Below are 18598 nucleotides of genomic sequence, written 5' to 3' on the forward strand. Positions count from 1 at the left end.
TACTAGAGTGGGTTGCCATGCCCTCCTCCAGGGGATCTTTCCGACCCAGGGATTGAACCGGTGTCTCTTATGTCTCTTGCATTGGCAGGGGGGTTCTTTACTGTTAGCACCACCTGGGAAGCCTAGAATATAAAATATCTCATTAATAATCTGTACACCAATTATATGTTGAAATAATAATTTAGATACACTGTATTAAATAAGATAATTTTAAATTAATTTAATCTGTTTCTTTTTATATTCTTTTAATATGGCTGCTAGAAAATTTGAAATTGCCCACATGGTTCATATAATGTTGCCACTGGACAGTGCTGGTCTAGAAGAGGGAGTTGCTCTAAGGCCAGAGGAGGGTCCTCCCATGAAGTCGGGAGAGCAGAGTGGAGGTCAGGCTCGGGTCCAATGAAAGAAAAGAGACCAGGCAGCTTAACACCCTGTGTTTCAATCAGTCCCCAACTTGTGACGTCAGAGGCGAGGAATGGTAATGGAAAAGCAGTGGGATTTACACAGGCCTCTTTATGCAAATCTAACCTTTGTACCTGCAAAGCAGTCGGGCTTTGTTTATGATGACTAGGCTGCCTAAATTAGAACAGGCAGCCAATCATTATGGCATATTGAAAAGGCCAGAGGAGGCTGCCCCAACAGAGTCTCCAGACAGGAGTTCAGGGCCCTACCTGGGTTCATCCAGAAGTGACAAACCACCAGACAGTCGGAAGTTTGTTCCCCCAGGAGCTTGTTCCCCTTTACCTTCTGTCTGGGTGGTCACCTCACCTGGAAAGACATGGCCCCTGGACCTCAGGGATCACCCTCCAGTCCAAAGTCTGGGCTGGAAGGAAAGGCTTCTCTTTCTCCAAGTGTCCATGTGTACAATCTCAGGGAAGGATTCTGATCACCCAGCCTGAGTCATGTGCCCATTCCTGAACCAATCACTGTGGCTGGATCATGTGGTCACGAGGTAATGTGATTGGCAGCCCCTTCAGAAGCACATGGAGTGAGGAAAGAGTGAGGAGGGACCAATTCTCCCAAAGGAGAGGGCATTGTCACAGTAAGGGGAGAAGCAGGAAAAACTCAAAACCGCAGACAAACTCTCTACCCTTCCAGTGGCACCTGTGCCCTTACAACCCCGATACCAGCACAGGTTGCATTTTCCCTGTGAGTCAAGTTCAACTGAGTATTAGCCCTTTAAGAGATCATTTATCCCAGAGCTGGTGAAGGGATCTAGGGGTTACATCCCCAGGGATGTTTCTGGGCATCCCTGGACTTGCCCATGTAGGTGACCAGGCAGGAAGCCATTCTAGGTCCTGCACACATCCTGACTCCTGCCCCCTCCAAGGATTTGGTTTTCTCCACAACATATATTTCCTGAGCCCCATGTTGTGTTCTGGGCAGGACACCGGGAACCAAATGTACAGTCAGGGTCCCTTTTCTCAGGAACTCACAGCCTAGGGGAGGAAGTGGGGAGTGGAGAAAGGTGTCTGTGAGACTGGCATCAGTACAGGGAGCTCTAGATCCCATTCCTCTAAGGCTGCACTCCTCCCAGCATCACTTGGTAATGCAGCAGCCTCTATAGCTTTGGGACTCAGTGCTGCATTCCCAGAGTCTAACTCTGGTGATAGCTACAGCTGCAAACGACCTCCGAGTTCTGTGAGGACTCAGCTGGAAGCCTCTTGTCTTCATGCACTGCAGATCAAAGACCTTTCCAGGCAAATGCTGCCCAGAAGTAAGGGGAGTAGACACCCCCAGGGCAACCCTCAGCCAATGGGGAGGGAGCCAATGGATGAATGCTGGGACCCCCTGTCCCTCAGGCGGGCATTCTGAGAGATGTTCTGCCTTCTTCTGAAGTCCCGTGGAATAAGCATCTCTTAGCCATAGCAGCAACCTCCACATACATCTTGTGTGACTTTCCCTCCCTCCATGACTCTCCTCCCCACTCACTCCTGCTTCCCGGTTAAACTGCCTGCACCCAGGAATTCCCTTGTAGTCCACTGGTTAGGACTCTGAGCTTCCATGGGCCTGTATTCGATCTCTAGTAAGGGAACTAAGATCCTGCAAGCTGCTTGGCTTGATCAAAACCTTTTTTAATTAAAAAAAAAAAAAAAAAAACACCTGCACCCAAGACCTTGTTTCAGGCTCTGCTTCCTGCAGGGGCCAATCCCAACTAAGATAAACAGGTACTCACCGATATCACAAGAATGCGGGGATGAAATGGGCCATCATCGTCTGCTCTTGACACGTCAACTTAGTTACCTGCAAAAGATCCTATGGCACAGGACAGCCAAGGCCATGTCAAGGAGCTTCCAGGGAGAGGCTAGAGGACAGCCCTCAGTCCACTGAGCCCTAAGCCCCCACCCCAGAGGGATTCCCTATCCAAGGCCATACTATCTGGTCCTCACCACAGCCCTGCTGCAGCCCCAGGGAATGGTAGCAGCTCAGTCACCAAAGCCAAACACACAGAGAAAAAGTAATTTCCCATTCTTGACTAATTGCTTTTCAGAGTCTGGCCCGTCCCTCCCACGGCCCCTCCTTCCCCTCCTCCCCTTCTCCTTTCCCCACCTTCCAAGGACAAGGACATAGAGATACAGCTGCCCTGGGCCCAGCTTGTCTCTCTCAAAATGAGTTTCTGAAATGTAATCCCAGAAGTGGCAGGTAGACTGTAGCCAGCACAGCCCCCAGGGGAGGGATGGCTCTGTGTGGCTACCAGGATCTTGGGGCTCTGGCCTGGCCTGAGAGGGCTCCCGGGCTGGGAAACCAGCACTCACTCACCCCCTCCATTTGCTCTTTTCGTTCATTCACTCCTCACTTCATTCACTTCTTCACTTAGATGTTCTATCCCTCCCTCTCCACTCACTCAGTCACTGTGGCAGAGGTGTTTGTAGAACCCACCAAAAACCTACCTTCTCCTCCAATTTACCACACTCCATGTGGTCAAAAAGGGCTATGTGGCTTGTTCTGGCCAAAAGGGTATAAGAGAAAGTCACATGATTCTCTTCCAGGCTGAAACATTTAAGAGTCAGTGGGTGATCTTCACTTCTCTCACCCCCTGTGATGGCAACCATGGCGATCTCACTTCCAAATATTGCACCTCAAGATGGTGGCTCCTCCATCAGTCTGGGTCCTTTGGTGACTGTACTGGGCAGAGCATTCCCCCATCCCCTCTAAACCACCCTGGACATATAATGTGAGAAATAAACCTTTGTTGTGCTAAGCCCAAGGTTTGGGGGTTGATTTGTTACACAGCATAACCTGCCCTGTGCTAACAATACACATGATTACTTATGCAATCCTCTTGCTTCTCCTCCTCCCCTCTATTCCCTCCTCCTGTACCCACCAGAGACGGAAAGCCTGAACTCCTTCCCCTAGATGTACTGAGTAGTCACAGTGGGCTGATCGATGCGAATTTTTTCCGGAAACCCTACAAGATACACAGAGACTGAGGGCAGTGGCTGGACACACAAGTACAGACAGAATAACCTTCTTGTAGCTTGATGGACTTATTAAAAGAATCTATTACTGATCCAGTAGTTGTCATGAAGTAACAATTTCCCAGGGTATCAGTGGTGGCCAAGGAGGAAAAACAGGACGGGGCATGTAGATAAGCTGACACTATGCCAGCATGGAGTGGGGCTCCCACAGAGTATCCTGCTTCAGAGAACCTCACCCTGTCTCACAGATGAGGAAACTGTGGCCAGAGAGGTTTGCAGACTTAGCCAAGCTCCCATGATCCCAGAGCCCCCGATTCCCACAAGAACACCTACCTCTTGGGGTGTCCTGAGAATATTTTGGGGGAGTGTGAATGCCAAAGGTACATTTTCTGAAAACTCAAGTCCCATTTATTAAGCACTTCCTATATGCAGAGCCTAAATAAGCTATTTTAATAAAAACAGAAGGACTTCCCTGGTGGTCCAGTGGTTGAGAATCTGCCTTGTAATGCAGGGGATGCAGGTTCAACTCCTGGTTGGGGAACTAAGATCCCACATGCTGGGGGCAACTAAACCCATGTGCTGCAACTACTGGGCCTGTGTGCAATCTGGAGCCTGTGTGCCACAATTGGAGAGGCTGTGCACCACAACAGAAGATCCCACAAGATGCAATGAAGGCCCCACATGCTGCAACTAAGACCCAAAGCAACCAAATAAACAAATATAACCTTTTAAAAGATAAATTAAAAAATAGAAGGAACAGAAGGCCCAGACACTGTTCAACCAGCCAACTTGGGGGAGCTGAGGATCAGTTTAATTCAGTCGCTCAGTCGTGTCCGACTCTTTGTGACCCCATGAATTGCAGCACACCAGGCCTCCCTGTCCATCGCCCACTCCTGGAGTTCACTCAGACTCATGTCCATTGAGATGGTGATGCCATCCAGCCATCTCATCCTCTGTCATCCCCTTCTCCTCCTGCCCCCAATCCCTCCCAGCATCAGAGTCTTTTCCAATGAGTCAACTCTTCGCATGAGGTGGCCAAAGTACTGGAGTTTCAGTTTTAGCATCAGTCCTTCCAAAGAACACCCAGGACTGATCTCCTTCAGAATGGACTGGTTGGATCTCCTTGCAGTCCAAAGGACTCTCAAGAGTCTTCTCCAACACCACAGTTCAAAATCATCAATTCTTCGGCACTCAGCTTTCTTCACAGTCCAACTCTCACATCCATACATGACCACTGGAAATACCATAGCCTTGACGAGTCGGACCTTTGTTGGCAAAGTAATGTCTCTGCTTTTGAATATGCTATCTAGGTTGGTCATAACTTTCCTTCCAAGGAGTAAGCATCTTTTAATTTCATGGCTGCAATCACCATCAACAGTGATTTTGCAGCCCCAAAAAATAAAGTCTGCCACTGTTTCTACTGTTTCCCTATCTATTTCCCATGAAGTGATGGGACCAGATGCCATGATCTTCGTTTTCTGAATGTTGAGCTTTCAGCCAGCTGAGGATAAATACCCCCAAATAAGGGACAGCAACAGAATAGCCACATTTTGTCATAACAAGTATAAAGGATCAAATCAAAGTGGGTACCTGGTGGTGGCATTTCCTTTCCTTCCCTCTTCCCAGCCTTGTTCCCTCCTTGCTGAAGCCCAGAGAAGTTACCAAGATCCCTTAGAGAAGGGAATGGCAACCCACTCCAGGATTTGTACCTGGAAAATCCCATGGACAGAGGAATCTGGCAGGCTACCATCCACTGAGTGCAAAGAATTAGACATGATTGAGTGACTGAGCATGCACCCACATCTTTATGTGACACAGGGCTCAGGCCTCCGGATCCACCACCGACAGCCTCTCCTCTCCACTCTCAAGTACTCTCAGGAGAGTTTCCATGATACTCACACCCCAAGTGGTAGCTGAGAAAACCACGTGCCAGGGACACCTCACTGTACCTTTACCCAGGCCCCACCTTTGACTGAAACACCACCCATCAGCCCAACCCCTTTGCTAAGTGGGCTCCTATTAGAGCTTCAATGTCCCTCTGTGAAATCACCTCTTTCAGGAAGCTTTCCCTGCCCTCCAGAAGGCTGGCCTTCAACAATGCTTGGTGATCCCTGACAACGTTCCAGCACAGGCCTCATTCAGGCTTGGCTACATTTTGTTTGTCTGTTATTATGTCTTCATTCTCCAGCTAAGAGCAAGTTTTACGATGCTGAGCCAGGACTAGGTTTCATTCATTTCTGATCCTCCGTGCATGACGCAGAACTTGGTACTTCAGAGCTGCTCAATAGGTGTCTGTTGAAAGCATTCATGTACACAACGGGGCTTGAATGTGTGAATAAACCACAAAGGAATGAGTCTTTGATGGTGAAATTCCAAGTATCATGAGCTAAGTTGGGAGTGGGTTTAGGGCGTGGGGGGCTGATGTTGCTGGGGGCCCATGTCATTCAGTCCCTTTGGCCACACCACACGAGTACAACCCTCCACGTGTGTGTTTGCAATTTTCATCTGAACTTCTTGTCCTATTGCCAAATAATGCACTCAACCATGTGTTCGGGTTTAGGGTTCATAAACTTCAGTCCCTGGACTTGTAGGTAATTGAGCCGGCTCGTGGCAGTGGACCAAAGCCTTCAAAACATTTCAGAAGCCAGGACATCATGTAGGAGGCGGAGAGAAGAAGGCAGTCTTTGGGGGACCCCTGCATCTCCTCATCAGTCTTGACCTGAGAAGACATCGGGGGCATCTGGTACTTGCAGCACACCTGCTCCCGGCATGTGAGGCCACGCGCCACTGTAGCCGTGGGAGCGGAAATTAGCTGCTCGCATAATAACCTTTGTTCCCCAAAGGTATCCTTGGAACAGGTGGAGAAGTGAGGCCAAGAAGGCGAGGCAGGTTTGGCCCCACACTTCCCAGACGGGAAGGCTACCCAGCTCAGAGGAACCTCCCAACCCTCACCTTTTTTTTTATCAAAGTGTATTTGTTTTATTTATTTTTTTATTGAAGTATAGTTGATTTGCAGTGGTGTTAGTTTCAGGTGTCCAGCACAGTAATTCAGTTTTATATATATATCGATATATTATATTCTTTTTCAGATTCTTTTCCCTTACAGGTTATTATAAAATATTGAGTATAGTTTCCTGTGCTATACAATAGCACAGGAATAGTTCCCTATTTTATGTGTGTGTGTGTGCGTGTGTGTGTATTGAGTCACTCAGTCGTGTCTGACTCTTTGCGACCCCGGAGGCTATAGCCCACTCAGTTCCTCTGCACTTGGGATTTTTTTCAGGCAATACTGAAAAATACAGAATACTGGAGTGGATTGCCATTTCCTCCTCCAGGGGATCTTCCTGAGGCAGGGATAGAAACCAGATTTCCTATGCCTCCTGCATTACAAGCAGATTCTTTACCCGCTGAGCCATTGGGGAAGCCCATTTTACACTAGTAGCGTGTATATGTTAATCCCAAGCTTCTAATTTATCTCTCCCCTGCTTCCCCTTTGGTAACGCCAACCCTCACTTTTGGGGTCAGCTGTCTAGCCCCGGACCCTCCTCTGTAAGTAAAATTATCTGATCCCTCCTTGGTCATATCCCTTGTCAGGAGCTCTGTTCTAACCTCTCTCACAGTTCTACCTTATTTGATTGTGTGTCTGTGTGCCTGTTTCCCTCACTGGTGTGCAAAGCCCCTTGTTGTAGGAACTGTTCCTTAATCATTCATGTACTAGATGTCTGGCAATCAAAGTCTCATGGGTTCATTGATGGATGGATGAATGGATGGACAGATAGAAAGAGATCTGCTCAGGAGACACTCTGTGATACTGGCCACCAGTTTTGAATTTTGTGCAAAGAGCTGTACTAAGTCCTTTAGACATGATTTTTTCTCATTTAATTCTTACAGCAACCATATGAGTCAAGTAATCATAAGCCCATTTATGACAAGAAGATCAAGGTTAAGGGTGTGTGTTCACATGATGTCCCACAGTCAGGAAGTACCAAGCTGAGCAGTGTGAGTGACTCCGGAATCCATACTCTTAACCTCTTTGGCTTACAGCCTCCTTGTGGATATATTGCTACTTCTCTGAGCTTTGGTTTATTCATCCATAAGATGGGGATGATAGTACCCACCTTGCAGGTTGCAAATGTAAGGGTCGGGCTGGGTCTATTGTAGCTGCCAGATTCCCAGGGATTTGGGGTTTCTGAGTTCTGCAGCTTATGCCCATGGGGACCCCTATCCACAAATCCCTTTCTGGGTCACTCCCCTCTCCCACAGTGTCTCCTTGACTTTGTTGCCCATCGCCCTAGTCTTCTGCAATGATGCAGATTAAGCACAAGTTGTATTTTCTTTTGCTAGGGGTTGGGGACACTCGCTTACCTCCTGAGGATGAAGCATACTTGTGTTTGTGTGGAATCAGTCAAAATGCTGCGTTGACTCCTACTCACCAAACTTGCCGGGCCAACTGAGGTCCCTTTCAGCACCCCTCCCTGACTGCCTTTTCTCTGCTCTCCACCTCTCCCCCTTTAATTCACCAGGCCATAAATACGGAACATATCAATTTACTTTTCTGCAAGGAGTAGGAGAACCTTCCCAACCACTGTGGAAGAGGCCTGATGGCTCCACTCATGCACTTGAGCACTTGAGCCCTCACAATGGCCTAGGTGCTCTCAGAATCTGAGAAATTCAGGGTCAAGGCAAAACCCAAAGGCACCAACACTGGAGCCCACATTCCACATTTCTTTCTTAATGTTTATTTTTGGCTCCCCAGGAGCTTTCTCTAATTGCAGTGCACAGGCTTCTCATTGCAGTGGCTTCTCTTATTGCAGAGCATAGGCTCTAGGCACTTGGGCTTCAGTAGTTGTGATGCATGGGTTTAGTTGCTCTGCAGCATGTGGGATCTTTCCAGACCAAGGATCGAACCTGTGTCCAAATCCGGGTGGATTCTTAACCACTGGACCACCAAGGAAGTCCCAAATTTCACATTTCTGATGATGTGGGGGGGGGGGTGGATTCTTCCAGTTTTTCTGGTTGATAAACCAGAGGATAAATTGACAAGGTAGCTTCCTAGAAGCTTGGTTGAACGGGAAGCAAGTGAAAATTCTTCACTGGCCTAACCCAATTCTATCAGAGTGGGCTTCTTGGAAGAGGAGATATTCAAACTAACTGAGGGTAGGAATGGTGAGGAAGTCTGGCTGGAGGAGAAGCAGAGAAAATGAAAAATTCTACTGGAAAGGAGAGAAGGAGATGGTTAGGGAAGGAGGAGTGAGACCAAGGGTATCTTCTCAGCTGTGGAAGAGGGGAGGGGCCTGTGAGGGTCACCTGGATGCAGATGAGTCACAATAGGAACCGAAGGCAAGGATGGAAGGGGTGGAGAGTGGAGGTGGGGAGAAGGGACCTCAGGCAGTTGACGGAGGCACGAGCCTTGTGCCTAGAGAATGGCACTCTCCAAAATGAAACAGCCAAGACCTGGGGAATGAATGGCCTTGCTAATTGGCCATTTTGTTTTTTATGCATTTTCATTAGCGAGATAAAATAACAACTAATCATGTAACTGTCTCTTCGTCTGGGAAATAAACGCTCATTAACTACCTGAGTGTTCTCAGCTGGCGAATGAGTCACAGCTTCTCAGCCCAGAGCACGATGGGGGACAGGGGCACCGGGGCAAGGGGCGAGGAGGTGACCAGCCAGACTCCTGACTCGTACGCCAGGCAAATGCCATGAGTGACACTTCTAGAAGAATCGGGAAGCGAATGGTCACCATAGGTCCACCTTCTTCTATGGTCAGAAGAAGAGTCCTAATTATTTCTCTCCTTACCCAGTAGACTCCTCATCCTTTGCTGGATGAGGATCTCACCCAGACATCTTCCCAGTAGCCATCTCGAGACAGGTGCTCTGGAAAGGGGCAGAGGCAGCCAAGCCAGGTCTCCATGGTGACCCTATCCACTCACCTTCTCAGCACTAACTGGGGGGAAGGGCTGAGGAGCTTTAGTTGGTGGGGAAGTGGGGCAAGACAGCCTGGTTACCCAGGCAACTCCCTGGAGGTCCCAGCCAAGGGCTCCACTCCCACAGGTGGGGGCTGATGTTGTCATAGAAACTCCTCGGCAGCATTGCCAAGGCTGGAGGCCTGGTTCCCTTCTCAACCCAAGGGGCACAGGACACAGGAGGCAAAGGGATCAGAAGCCTCTTAGAATGATGTGACTATCAGAATGGCAGTTTGCTGGGGAAAAAAGTTCCAGAAGACACTTTGTTCCTCCCTACTGGTGCGCGCGCACGCGCGCACACACACACACACACTCACACTGCCCCTGTTCTCGATCTGCCTCTAGAAATTTGCTGGCCCCCAGCTCTCACTCTGTAGCATGTGCTCCTATCTCTCCCTCTCTTGGCCCTCTTTTTGGATGATGTTGATCATTTCAAGCAGAGAGCCTACCCCAGGGTCGCCATGACGACTAAACAAACCTTTGGTCTCCATGGTGACAAACCCTCAAAGTTATTTTTATTTATTTATTGGAAATTTCAAAGGACTTTCCACTCCCTTGCCCAGGCCTAGCATTTAAGAGACTGAGTTGAACCATCCTTCTCCCCTGGGCCTCGAAAAGGAGAATAAACTTGACAGCTGAGATGGGGCTGTTATTCAGTCACTAACTTGTGTCCAACTCTTTGTGACCCCATGGACTGCAGCATGCCAGGCTCCTCTGTCCTTCACTGTCTCCTAGAGTTCATGTCCATTGAATCAGTGATGCTATCTAACCATCTCATCCTCTGCCAGCCCCTTCTTCTTTTACCTTTAATCTTTCCCAGCATCAGGGTCTTTTCCAATGAGTTGGCTCTTCACGTTCAGCTTCAGCTCTTCTAATGAATATTCAGGGTTGATTTCCTTTAGGGCTGATTGGTTTGATCTCCTTGCTGTCCAAGGGACTCTCAACAGTCTTCTCCAGCACCACAGTTCAAAAACATCAGTTAAGGTGGCCAATAAATACCTCCTTGAAGCTGCAGAGAGAGAGGGCTTGTGGGCTCCTCCTCAGTCTGCCAGATGCCTGGGGGAGGCTCTCAAAAGCCACTTGGCAGCCCCCATCCTCGAGGAAGTTCCATTGCAGCTTCAGGTGGAGGATGGGCTGGTTAAGATACATCCTGCTTCACTCTAAAGCACAACTCCCAGGATTTACGGACGTGTACAGAGCCTGACAGAACAAATGCAAATACATGAGGGACATGGGGTAAAGGGAAAATAGGATAATGCCTGGCTGAGGGGAGAACACAACTGTGCACCTGCAAGGTCCTAACAATGAGTGAGGTGTGCCACAAATCCAACTCTGAGCTTCCTGGTGGCCACAGCAAAGAAGGAAACGAGAGCCCATAAAAGAAAAAAAAAATTATTCAGGAGAAGTGCTGGATGTTGGGAGAATTCTATGAGGTTACAACTCTAGGCTACCTGGAGTCCTCCCCACTCAGCATCTGACACTTTGCCTTCACTTTTTTGCTTTTTGACCCTTTCTTGTTAGTTTTCTCTTTCTCCAATAAAGCCTCATCCTTACCATGCCATGTGATATTATTTTGTTGTTGTTCTGACTCTGTGGCCCCATGGACTACAGCACAGCAGGCTCCTCTGTCCTCCACTATATCCTGGAGCTTGCTCAAGGAGATATTGTTTAATTTATCCCAAACCTGGTGCATCTCCGTTCTCCCAAACAGAAAACCCAGATGAGGCCCACCTACTGAATACACAGGGACCTGGAAGGGGCCCCTCTTACACAATAGCTATCATCATCTAAAATCACAGCCATTGAGATGTTTTTGGTTGCAAATCACAACAGACCTGATGCAAAATAGCTCCACAAATACGGGATTTGTCATTTCATAGAATCATTCTGAGGTTGGCTGACTCTACTGGTGAATTCTGAGCTTCACTATGTTGACTTAAAATATAGTCACAACCTAAAATTTGGGTGTCATGTTTTATCAGGACTTCAAGCCCGGGTGACAGCAGCTCAAGTAACCTTAAGAGAACTGCTTCGAGGAGGTGGGGGTGGGGAAGAGTCAGTTTATATAGAAGTTCGCAACAAAAGGCAAGTAGTCTGACCATCAAAAGTGTTTTTGTGAATCAAAGAAAACCAGAAATCTCAAGTTAAGAATTCAGCACTTTTCTATGTATGGGAAGATGCAGGAGTCTGGGCTCATTGAAATCATTCTTTTCACATGCATCTCAGCTATCTGGGGCCAGTATCTTGTGTTTTTCACTTCCTGAGTTCCGCAGCACTCACCAGCCAGATCCCACAGGTAGTCTTCTCCTTCCTGGATGCCCCGGAGGGCTGACATCGCTGATATCTGTGACAACCTTATTTACTGACATGGCAGGAGATACTCCATTTCTCAGCCAGCATCATCCAGGACCATGGTGCCCTTCATCTATGAGCTGGCCCATCCTCTGAGTGTCTCTTTAGCTCCCTCCACGTGGCCATAAAGGCTCCAGCACCACACATAATATGAACAGTAGGGGAAGTGGGTTCTCTTCTGTGCCTCATTGTAGGAAAACCATTTCTAGAAGCCCCTGATGGATATCCCATCAAGTGTCCTTGGCCACATCTGGATCATCTTCTCCCTGTTAACCCACTCCAGAGCAAGGGAGTAAAAGTGAGTACAACTAGTCACACTAACCAGTATTCATCTGACTCACACGGAGAGAGGAAAGAACCTGGAACAAAACTGAAAGTCGGCCCCTCTCAAAAAGGAAGGGTTTCAGGTAGGTGTCTTAAGTGCGGCCCCCAGAAGCAAGCCCTGAGATGAAGTCTGTGTGCTGGTGGATGATGCAAGGAAGTGCTCCTAGAAGAAACTGTCAAGGGAGCAGGAAAGCAGATGGAGAAGCTCTTCAGGGACCTCTGGAGCAGAAGTTGCATCTCAGACGTTGTCCCAACTCCAGGCAAAGAAATGAGACTTAAATTCTCCAACTCTCATCAGTCCTTGGCTAAGGGCCACCTCTGGGAAAAATGCTGGTTCTCTGCACACGTACACACAGCAGCTCAGGTAGCCCAAGGGCAGACTTCTGCAGAGAGTCACAGAGGCAGTAGAAGCAAAGCACACAGAAGCTGAGAGCTGCACACACAGAAGCCGTCACCAGGATCCCAGGGGCATTTGGTCAACCTACAGCATCCACTCCAAAAATGACCTCTTCCCCTGCTGGAATGCCAGCACCATGAGGACAGGGAACTGACTGTCTTATCATTTACTGTCTCCGCAACCCTAGGGATTCCCTGGTGGCTCAGAGAGTAAAGCATCTGCCTGCAATGCAGGAGACCAAGGTTCTATCCCTGGGTCGGGAAGATACCCTGGAGAAGGAAATGGCAACCCACTCCAGTATTCTTGCCTGGAGAATCCCATGGACAGAGGAGCCTGGTGGGCTACAGTCCACGGGGTTGCAAAGAGTCAGACACGACTGAATGACTTCACTTTCACTTTCTTTCAACCCCAGCACAATGCCTGCAGATGCCACACTCAGTACATATGTGTCAAATAAATGAATGAATGTCCCAAGATCTGGAGCTTAGAAGGAGCTGTGGCTGGGCCTTGGGGCAGGTCTTTCCAGCCTGAAGCCCCTTGTGCCAGGGGGCAGCTCCCAGCCCCAGCCCACACTGGCATTTTCCAGAGTAACTGCTATCTCCATAGAGCTGAGGGCAGCTCCTTGGGGAGTCCCAGCAAGCCACACTGACCAGGTAAAACCTTGATTGCAAGGCATGGAAGGTGGGGGCCATGCTCGGGAACTAAATGTACCTGTGAGAAACAACTCTGCGTTGTTATTATTTTAAAAAGTGTAAATGAATTCATAGCAAAGGCTTCTACAGACATTACCTCATGCATCTCTCACAACCTCCCTGTGTGTCAGGTGCTACTGTGTCACCATCATCACCCTCAAAGGAAGCAGGAGGAAACTGAGGCACAGAGAAATGAATCCCCTTGTCCACAATCAAAGAGCCCCAAGGGATCACCCCTGGAAGCCAGATGCCACATCACCCTGCCTCCCACTCATGCCAAGAAGACCTCTCTCCTGGCACTGAGCCCCCTGGATCACCATCGACTGTGCATCTGCCTCATCCCTTGCCCTTCGTTCTAGACCATGATTTCACGAAAAGAGAAGACCACCCCTCTTTCTTTGTTATCTTCCAGGCCTGACGCAGCACCTGTGAGACCATCATCAGGGATGGTCACAAATATTCCTTGTCCCCTCCTTCAGAGCATGTGGTAAGGTGATACTTTCCTACCCACTTGAGTTTCTACGTGGCCATGTGACTTGCTCTGGCCCATGAAACAGAAGTGACATCTGTTATTTCTGAAGCTTCAGGAGGAGACAGAGCATGGAACCCACTCCAGTATTCTTGCCTGGAGAATCCCATGGACAGAGGAGCCTGGCAAGCTGCAGTCCACAGGGTCGCAAAGAGTCAGACACAACTGAAGCAACTTAGCAGGCACATGTGTGACAGTAATGTTCAAGATAGTGGCTACTCCACCATCCTGTGGAGAAGGAAATAGCGATCTACTCCAGTATTCTTGCATGGAGAATCCCATGGACAGAAGAGCCTGGTGGGCTGCCATCTACGGGGTCACACAGAGTTGGGCACGATTGGAGCGACTTAGCAGCAGCAGCAGCCACCATCCTGATTCCTAGATTGAAGATCACATACAGCAGAACCCAGGGATGGCCTGATGACAAGGAACTTGCATGAGAAATATGTCTGGTGATCACTGAAATTAGGCCATGTTTGTTACTGCCTACCACTACCCTACCACATCCTGACTGATAGGGCACATATTAGTAAAGACTTCATAAATGTTTATAGAAGGAAATAAAGAAGAGGGAGGGAGGGAAAGGGGGAAGGAAGAAAGGAAGATGGCAGGGATGTGAACAAGAGCCTGTGGTCCCCTCTGAGCAGAAGTTGACACAGATACATCTGACTCCAATTGTATCCTCCGGGAGTAGATTAGGTAAGTGGATTCCTGCAGCTCAGACACCCTTCTCTGCCCTCCTCACTGCACTCCAGGACTCTGAGGTCCAGAGGTAGCCAAGGGGAACCTGGATCTTCCAGGGCTAGTATGGAGAGGGCATCCCAAAGCCAGAGTGTAAAGAGGCTATTTCCCCCTCCAGCTGAAGACTTCTTCAGCCAAATGAATAATTCACTGTAAATGACTTTGAGATGAGTCGAGTCTCCAAGTTGCCACCCGATTATGGGTACCATAAAAGGCAATGACAGTAATTTATCTCCTTTCTCTCGAGGGGTGGGTCATGAAGATGGGGAGGAAATACTTGGTGCCTGGCATGGGGTTATGAATCATTCCTCTTAGCAGTTCACCTACAAGCTGCTGACACTTTTACTGATTTGGCATTAAATAATGCCAGCCTTGGTCTGGAAACAGAGAGGGTCTGACTTCCTTTCCTGAGGGAGTGCCTAGGGGAGTGAGAGAATTAAGGCAAGGGGCCGTCCAGTGGGGAGGAGGGCAAGAATAGGGGTGAGGGGGTGTACAATTTGGCCTCATCCATTCTTTTCTCTAAGATACAGGGACAGAGGCTGGAGCCTGAGCTCTGCATGACAAGCTCACATCTGAGCAGTGTCTGCTGTGTGGGCTGCAGAGGAGGACAGGTAGCAGTGACCAACCATTCCCGGATGCATTCATCCTTTCCAACTCACAGGCAGCTAAGAGACAAAAACTCATCACCCTCCTTCAGGTGATCCCTGGTTTCTTTGCTGGAGGAACCCCAAGAATCTCATAGCCACAGTTGCTTTCTTCTATCTTAAATAGCTACAGGAGTGAATCATGGTTCCCAATTTGCAGATGGACAAACAGAGTCTGCAGTGAGGCTATAATGAGCTCAAACAGTCAATCCTAAAGGAAATCAACCCTGAATATTCATTGGAAGGACTGATGCTGAAGCTCCAGTCCTTTGGCCACCTGATGCAAAGAGCTGACTCACTGGAAAAGAGCCTGATGCTGGGAAAGATTGAAGGCAAAAGGAGAAGGGGCAGCAGAGAATGAGATGGTTAGATAATATCACTGACTCAATGGACGTGAATTTGAGCAAACTCCAGGAGACAGTGGAGGACAGAGAAGCCTGGCATTAGTCCATGGGGTTGCAAAGAGTTGGACATAACTTTGCGACTGAAAAACCACGAGATAAAAGGTATAGTCCAAAGAGAGAGAGTGGTGGGACACACATTCTCCAAAATCCAGACCAGAACGTTCTCCTCAACCCATCCTTACTCTATTCATATACAAAGAACATAGAAGGAATCCCAGAAAAATCTGAAGTAGCACAGGCAGTTTTACACAACCCTAGGCCCCCTAGACCTACCATCATTGAGTCAGAACCTCCAAGGGAGGGGTCTGTTTGGCTGAGTTTTTTCCAAAAGCTCCCGATAACAGCTGTATTTGTAATATCCCCAAACTATAAACCACCCAGATATACCTCAGTAGGTGAATGGTTACAAAAAAACCTGTGGTCCGTCCACACCATGGAATATTGCCCAGCAAGAAAAAGGAATGATCTAGTGATATAGGCAACAACTAAGATGAAATTTCAGGAAATATATGCTAAGTGAAAAAAGTCAATCCCAAGAGATTATATACTATATAATTCTGCTTATTTAACATTCTCAAGATGATAAAATTATAGAGATGGAGAACAGATCAGTGGCTGCCAGGGGTCAGAGATAAGGTTGGGGTGTGGAGGTGATGAGCCTGGGATGCTATGCTATGCTATGCTAAGTCACTTCAGTTGTGTCCGACTCTGTGCGACCCCATAGACGGCAGCCCACCAAGCTCCCCCGTCCCTGGGATTCTCCAGGCAAGAACACTGGAGTAGGCTGCCATTTCCTTCTCCAATGCATGAAAGTGAAAAGTGAAAGTGAAGTCGCTCAGTCGTGTCCGACTCTTAGCGACCCCATAGATTGCAGCCTAACAGGCTCCTCTGTCCATGGGATTTTCCAGGCAAGAGTACTGGAGTGGGGTGCCATTGCCTTCTCCGGAGCCTGGGATAGATGTGGTTATAAACAGGAGGAATCTCATGCTTATGCAACATCTTGACAAGATACAGACACACAAATTCTACACATGTGATAAAATTATATAAACACACACACACAAAAACTGTAAAAAAAGCAATGAAATCTGAGTAATACTGGTAGATTACATTCATGTCAATTTCCTGGCATGATATTACATTATAGTTTTGAAAGATGTTAACACTTGGGAGAAACAGAGTGAAGAACACATAGGGTCTCTCAATCTTCTTACAACTGCCCATGAATCTACAATTATGTCAAAACCTACAATTATATTAAAAGTTCGATTTAAAAAATTCTTGAAAGCTCCCTGTAACGATCCTGTTCAACCAGGGATAAGGAAGCTTGTCACATCTAGCTTCTCTTTCATTCAACGTTTATGTAATATGAAGAATTCCATGTCCCAATCAGTAGAGTCCACACACTTTCATCTTTCAGTGGTCAGAGAGAAAACATGTACCCCTTCAAGATGTGGGTGTCCACCCAGGGCAGACCCAACAGCCAAAGAAGAATCTCTTTTTTCGTTTATAAATTGGAGGATAATTGCTCTGCAATGTTGTATTAGTTTCTGCTATACAACAATGTAGATCACCTATGTGTATACATACATCCCCTCCCTCTTGAGCTTCCTCTCACCCCATCCCAATCCCACCCCTCTAGGTCATCACAGAGCACAACAGACTATTTCTTAATTGCAAAGCAGTGGAGAAAAGGGGGCTTCTGGACAGGCCTAGCCTCTCCTACTTACAGCTCTGCAACTTTGGGCAAATTATTTAACCTCAGGCTTCCCTGATAGCTCAGTTGGTAAAGAATCTGCCTGCAATGGAGGAGACCCTGGTTTGATTCCTGGGTTGGGAAGATGCTCTGGAGAAGGGATAGGCTACCCACTCCAATGTTCTTGGTCTTCCCTTGTGGCTCAGCTAGTGAAGAATCCGCCTGCAATGCGGGAGACCTGGGTTTGATCCCTGGGTTGGGAAGATGCCCTGGAGAAGGGAAAGGCTACCCACTCCAGTATTCTGGCCTGGAGAATTCCATGGACTGCATAGTCCATGGAGTCTCAAAGAGTCGGACATGACTGAGCGACTTCCAGTTTCACACAGCATCTTTGCAAAGTGGCTTACACTAATCACAGCTGCTATAGCAGTGGCTGAAAGGTTGGCCATAGGGCAATGAGAGCTTGGAAAACAGAAGACGTTTGGGGTCAAAACTGTTGTCAGCGGTTTGCTGGGTGGTTAGGAAGTGGGTGTAGGTCTTTGCTTCCACTGGGAGGGTGCAGGGCTTCCACTTGGTGTGGGTACATCTGCGTACTTGCCACACCTCCACCCCAAAGACACAGAAGCAGCCTGCATTGTACAGAGTCTAGAAGCCAAGGTGAATGGAAGGATTCACCTCTGTAAAGGATTCATCTCTGTATGTAAAGGGTCACAGGGGGAAGCACTTCATGAAAACAGTCTCCCGTCCTGAATCAGACACTGGGACACTGGTACAACAGCCCCAGAAATAAGACTGGAACTGAACTGAACGAGATGTGTCTGATGTTTTCCCAGCTCGTGCATAAGATAAAGCAAGGCTTTTTGTCTCTGTCGGTTGGAGCCTCTGATAGAGTCTGCAGTGTAGACAAGCTGCCCAGCCCTGTGTGTACAGACCCCCTTCCCGTGTGTGCAAATGAGAACACACGTGTTCACACACATGCCTCCTGCCCAGAAGGACTGGATTCTGATGTGAGAGGAGAGTTTGGGGACGCAGACACCGTCCCCACGGGAATGCCGATCTACCGCAGAGCCGTCTCCTCCTCACCTGGTCCGGGCGGAGGGAAGCGGAGGATGCAGCTGGGACGCCGGCGCTTTCATTATTTATGAAGCTTTCGTTCTTTCCCGTATAAATAATCGATGACTGCAAAGTGCGGCGGGCACCGACACCGAATATTCATGAGCCTCCTTCGCGGGGATTTCAGCTGCTGCCGCCTCGGCCCCAGATGTGCACCGCACTCACGCAGGCACGCACGCCCCCAAATAAAAATCATCATAATAAAGATTTCATCTGTCAGGCTGGGGCCTTGTCTACAGGACTGAGGCAGCCGGTGCGTTCTCGAACTCAGAGGGTTTGCCCGCCCGATGAGGGCTGGAGCCAAGCGCCCAGCCAGCT

This window comes from Bison bison, unplaced genomic scaffold, assembly GCF_000754665.1.
Source record: "Bison bison bison isolate TAMUID 2011002044 unplaced genomic scaffold, Bison_UMD1.0 scf7180017864289, whole genome shotgun sequence".
Classification (NCBI taxonomy): domain Eukaryota; kingdom Metazoa; phylum Chordata; class Mammalia; order Artiodactyla; family Bovidae; genus Bison; species Bison bison.